Source organism: Onychostruthus taczanowskii, unplaced genomic scaffold, assembly GCF_017590055.1.
Source record: "Onychostruthus taczanowskii isolate IOZ18803 unplaced genomic scaffold, ASM1759005v1 scaffold74, whole genome shotgun sequence".
In the NCBI taxonomy this organism is placed as follows: Eukaryota; Metazoa; Chordata; class Aves; order Passeriformes; family Passeridae; genus Onychostruthus; species Onychostruthus taczanowskii.
Window position 1 is genome coordinate 2,994,543 of NW_024505229.1, and position 6,114 is coordinate 3,000,656.

The window sequence follows — 6,114 nt, forward strand, 5'->3', positions numbered from 1 at the left end:
GTCACTTTCTCACAAGCCATCAGAGACATGTTCCCCTCTGGGTGGCCAGTCACAAGAGGTGAGTAGATGCTCCTAAGGTACAACACATGGCCATTGGGAGCAAAGTCAGGTAAAACAGGCTATGAAACAGAAAACAGAGGTTCAGTGTGTGGCAGAAGGTGAAAAGAGACTGGTCCCAGTGGCAGCAGCTCCAGTGCCTGCTGTGGCAGCAGCAGGTGGGCTCTGCAGGGAGTGGCACAGCCCCACACCAAGCCCTAGGGACACGAACACAGACAATTCCAGATCCCACAGCTGCCAGTACTGCCCGGTGCCGCTGGGAGATCACCCCTCCCTTGTGGTGTGAAGCCCTTCCAGTGCTGATATCTGGGAATTCAGCCTCAGGAAACAGGTCAAGGACACAGGAGCCTTACAGCACACCTGCCCTACAGCAGGAAGGACGTGCTTCCACAGCCATCCCACCAAGAGGGTGGGATCATAGGTGCTCCCACATCAAAACAAGGACACTGCCTTGGACGCTACACTCCAGATGGATAAAGTGCTGAGCAACCTGGACACAATACAGCAATACTCACATTTCAGCCCAGAAACCCCTCTGTGTCCTGGGCTGCATCAAAAGAGGTGCAGGCAGCAAATGAGGGGACTCTGCCCCTCTGCTCCACTCAGGTGAGACCCCACCTGCAAAACTGTTTCCAGCTCTGAGGGCCTCAGCACAGGAAGGACATGGAGCTCCTGGAAAGAGAAGAGAGGGGGCCATGGAGATGCTCCAAGGACTGGAGCTCCTGTGCTCTGAAGGCAGGCTGGGAGAGCTGGGCATGTTCCACCTGGAGAGGAGAAGGCTCTTCTTAGAGCCACTTCCAGTACCTAAAGGAGATCTAAGAGAGCTGGAGAGGGACTTTGGACAAGGGTCTGGAGTAGCAGAACAAGGGGGATGGCTTCCAACTGCCAGAGGGTAGGATTAGATGGGATGTTGGGAAGGAATTCTTGGTTGTGAGGGTGATGAGGCTCTGACACACATTGCCCAGAGAAGCTGTGGCTTCCCCATCTCTGGTAGTGTCCAAGGCCAGGTCAGACAGGGCTTGGAACAAACTAATCTAGTGGAAGGTGTCTGTGCCCATGGCAAGGGCTGGAAAAAGATGAACTTTAAGGTCCATCCCAGCTCAAAGCATTCAGTGGTTCTAGAACACTCAAATATTGTCCTGGTAAGGTTAGAGGGACCCTTCTCTCCTGCTTGGGGGTTTCAGAAGAAATCCCAGGGTTCTTTGCCGCCACTGTCACACACACCCGCGCACACACAGAGTTCGTGGAGCGCTCCCGGCGCTGGCGCGGCGGCCGCCGTTCCGGGCGGGCCGGAGCTCCCCTGCCCTCGCGCGGTGCGCGGGCACTGCTGCAGCTCCGGCACGGAGAGACAGACAAAGACTGGACACAGACACGGACAGACACACAGACACACACAGACACACTGACACACACACACACAGACACAGACACACACAGACACACTGACACACACACACACAGACACAGACACACACAGACACACTGACACACACACACACAGACACAGACACACACAGACACACTGACACACACACACACAGACACAGACACACACAGACACACACACACACAGACACACACACACAGACACACACACAGACAAAGACTATACACAGACACAGACTGACACACAGACACACACAGACACACAGACACACACACACACAGCCCTGAGGGTCCCTGCTGTCCCCACACCCACTGCACGGGGCTGTGCTGTTGGCACTCGGGCTCAGGGGCTGTGCCTGACAGATCCCATCCTGTGACAGATGCACCCCCAACAGACACGTGCCCTTTGAAGCTGAGCTCATCACAGGAGGTTTTCAAAGTGCTTCTCAGACCACCCTTGTGAGACTTCTCTTACAGTATTTCTGAACACACCCCCTAATTTCCAGAGCCTTGATATCCCAAAGTCATTTTAAATTGACTCAAAGCTCTCACCTAAAGGGCAGAACAATTTGAAAAATTATCCAAAGTCCCAGCCCAGGAACCAACCATTCTGTGACTTCTCTGAAAGCTGGAAAAAATTCTGAACTACAGACACAGCACACCAGAAACCACAGCCAAAGGCAGTTATGAAAATACATAGATCTAAGGTCCCAGCAAAGAAATTTATCAAAAGTCTCAGAGATCCCATTGAAGGGACTTTTAGAAAATGCCCTCAGGGTGTCACTGATGAAACAATTGTGAAAATCATCAAGGCAATTGTAAAGCTGCCCTAGAGTCAAAACCATATGGATTTACTGGGAACATCTTGGTGATTCTAAAATTGCCCCAATAACATCACATAGAAGCCATTTTGGAAGTGATCTGTAATGTCAAAGCATAGCAATAAACACCTCATTAAAAGGACCATAAAAAAAAAAAACAACTAAAAAATCCCACAAAGCATCCAGTATTAAAAATCTTTTGTGTGATATTTGGAAGTATTCTCATGGGGGCCTTTTGAAGGGATTTGTACAATGATCCCTCCATTTTTTATGGTTAGGTTTACAATGGCTCCTCTGTGGGAATTTGGGCTTACTCTTGATAGCTCCTTGGCAGTGTTTTTGGTCTCCTCTGTGTGTTTTCACAATAGTTCCATGATGGAGGTGGGGTATTTTTACAAGAGGCATTTCTTAGATTTTTTGGAGACAGTTTACATAATGGTTATGTAACGGTGTCTTTTGGAAGGATCAGAGATGTGATTTAAAGGTCGGGGTGATGTATTTGTGAGTGTTTTCCCTGTTAAGTCACATTCACTGTATCCACTACATGTTGTGAAGAGCAAAGTGGAGACAACCACAGTCACTGTTACCTCATGGAAAGGTAGAACAGCCATACTGTGGGCAGCTGAAGATGACACTACCCTGTAGCTCATGGGAGGAGCAAACTGAATCTGCCACGAAAATTTCCATTCATGACTGCAACAATTCCCAGCAGATCATCTGAGATCACTAGCCTAGCTTGGTTCCCTCTTCCACCATTCCCCTGACAGTGAGCATGAGTTTCTCACACAGGGATGCAGCTGACTTGCTCCACAGTGCAGCCAGATTGAAAACCACTGTGTAAGAAGTGAGGGATCAGAGAGTCTGGCTTCTTCCATGATCACAGCCACAATAGTCCTGCCCATCCCAAACTGGTAATCCACTGCTGAAGAGGAATTTGGAGCTCCCTGCTCCTGCTCAGATTTGAACGAGAGCCTGGTGCACACTGGCCTGTTTTTCCAGGCATATCAGTTTCTCTGATATAGGAAATCACCTCTTCCTTCTTTTCAGCTGAAGAACATCCATTGGGTAGCTGGACTGGAAGAGAATAAAAACATTTCTTAACCCAGGGCTTGCAACAGGAGCTGAAATGCAGTAACTGAATGTTTCTCCTGGAAACTGCAGCACAGGAATTGAGAACGGAATCAGGCTGCTCAGATGAGCAGCTCCATGCAGGAGCTGAAACCCAGGAGCACTTAGCAGTAGCCTTTGAGTGCCTCTGGCTGGTAAAGGATTATCCTCCAGAGGATGAATCTTTTCAAGAGGATATTCCAAAATCTGGTGGTGACTTTTGTTAGTTTTGACATAAGAGACTTACAGTCAACCCAGTTCCAACATTTCTTCCTCTGCCTTGCCCAAACCATCCTTCTCCACAGCACCACAATTTTGCATGCCCTGCAAGCACGAAGAATGGGCCTAGTGTGGACCAAAGGGATAAAACTCCTGGAAAAAAAAGGAAACTTCTAATAACAGAAACTTCAACAGAAAACATTTTCTCTGTGAATGAACAATAAAACACATCAATCTTGTGTCTAGAACTACATGAGCCTCCAAAAAACTTTTTATAACTAAAGTATTTCAAATAAATATTTTTTTTATCAATCAGAATTTTTTGTAATGGTCCTGACTGTACTCAAGCTAAAGCTCTCCTTGCTATCTCATGGGCACATCTGGTTTGTGTCTCCAGAGTTCTTGCACACCTCCACTCCTTGAACAACACAGTGCAGTGCCTGACTCACACAGGCTTTGTGAGTTCCTGAAGGTGGCTTGGATGTACCCTCAGTTCTTCCAAAATCCATCTATCTGTTCCCTGAAATCCTTGTTCCTCCCCGTGGCAGACTTGCACTCATCCAAGCCATACCAACCACCTTCCCAAATGCACAGCTGTGGGAGAACAACACTCCCCAGGTTACTCTGCTGGGCAATGACAGCTCCAAGGACTGTTACCCTGAGAGCAAGGGAGGGCTGAGAGGGATTCCAACCATGACCCACAAAAACAGCAAATGCAAAACATCTCAAACTGGGCATCTGGGCTCTGCACTGCTGTGCCCAAGTAAAAGGGTCTGACTTGTCTTTCTAAGAGAAAGAGTGAGTACATCTGGGAGAAGGAGGGCTGGAGCACAGCCAGAGCAGCTGTGCTTCCTGGGGATGTCATCTCAGTGTTCTTAACCTACAGGACCTGCAGGCACAGACTCTGTGTATTCACTCAGATTGCAGAAAACCAGGTTTGCTTGGCAGTGTGACAGCAGCTTCCCCAGCCTGGCTTGTGCAGGAGACACTGAGCCAGGACACACTGCAGCCTTGGAGAGCCAAGCCAGCACAATTGCTGGGAACTGTGTCCGTGATGTCCCAGCACAGAGCTGGCAGAACACCTGAGTCACCAGGGAATGCCATGTTTGGGTCAGAGCACTCTGCACTGGGGGCACAAGAGCTGGCCTGACCAGCTCTGCTGCAGGTGAGACTCAGTACCATCCACACCAAAAGTCATGGAACACAGAGCTCAGAAGCCATTCCACCACATCCCAGCTGCCTATTCAAGTAAGCACAGCACAGGTGGCTCCTCCACTCACGGGGCTAGGCCTGTTCTGGTGGCAGGAGGTGTCTCAGTGCAAGTCAGTCTGAGGGAGAAACCCAAAAGAAAGGTACAGATAAAGCTCTCCCAAGTTTCTCTCTTGCACCACACCAGCTGGGACCTTTTTATGCAATCCCAGAGGACACTCCAAGGACCAGACAAGTCCTGTCAAGACAAACCAAGGAACTTGGCTGTGTGGACATTAACCCAGACCCAAAGCACAACTTAAATCAGAGGTCTAGAGAGCTGGTCCCACCCCACTCAGAGCAGAGCCAACACCAACATCACGTCAGGCTGCTCAGGGCCCTGTCCAGCTACATGTAAGTGTCTTTGGAGCACGGTGTGTTTGTACAGAGTGTTCTAGACGGCATCCCAGCTACATGTAAGTGTCTTTGGAGTGTGTTTGTACAGAGTGTTCTAGACGGCATCACCACTGTGGGATTGAAATGCATTCTCACACATGGGATGACATGTTCATTTTCAAAGCCCCTGCTTTACTTATTTGCTTATTTTGAAATATTTTGTTATTCTGAGTATTTGCTTATTCTGAAAGAACATTGCTGCACTGAATTTATTTGTACGTTATTTCTGAGCCCTATGACGCACCTTGCTCTTGTTTACACAAATTGATAGTTTTAATTTCTCTTAGTTCCTTTTTCCTATTTCAATAATATTTATTTAAAAGGATAAAAAATATATGAAGAACATTAATGTAGAGAGCAATGCAATATATGTCACCATTCAAATAAGAACAAGTAGCTAAATTAACAAACATACAGTAAATTGTGTTGCACTTTTCATCCTTTGAGATATAAAGTTTAATTTCAATATGCAATTTTTATTGTGGCTGCCTTAATTTTCCTCAGATTTTTCTTCTTGAAAAAAATCACAGAATTATAGGCATAACACCTGAGCTGGAAAGGACACACGAGGATCATCCAGTCCAACCTCTGCCCCTGCACAGACACCCCAACAATCCCACCCTGGCATCCCTGGCAGTGCTGTCCAAACACTCCTGGAGCTCTGGCAGCCTCGGGGCCGTGCCCAGCACCTTTCCCTGATCTCCAGCCTGAGCCTCCCCTGGCCCAGCTCCAGCTGCTCCCTCAGGTCCTGTCCCTGTCACACAGAGCAGAGGTCGGAGCTGCCCCTCATGAGGAGCTGCAGCCCCAGTGGGGTCTGACCTCAGCCCCAGGGTGAACAGACCAAGTGCCCTCAGCAGCTCCTCGTGTGGCCCCTCCAGAC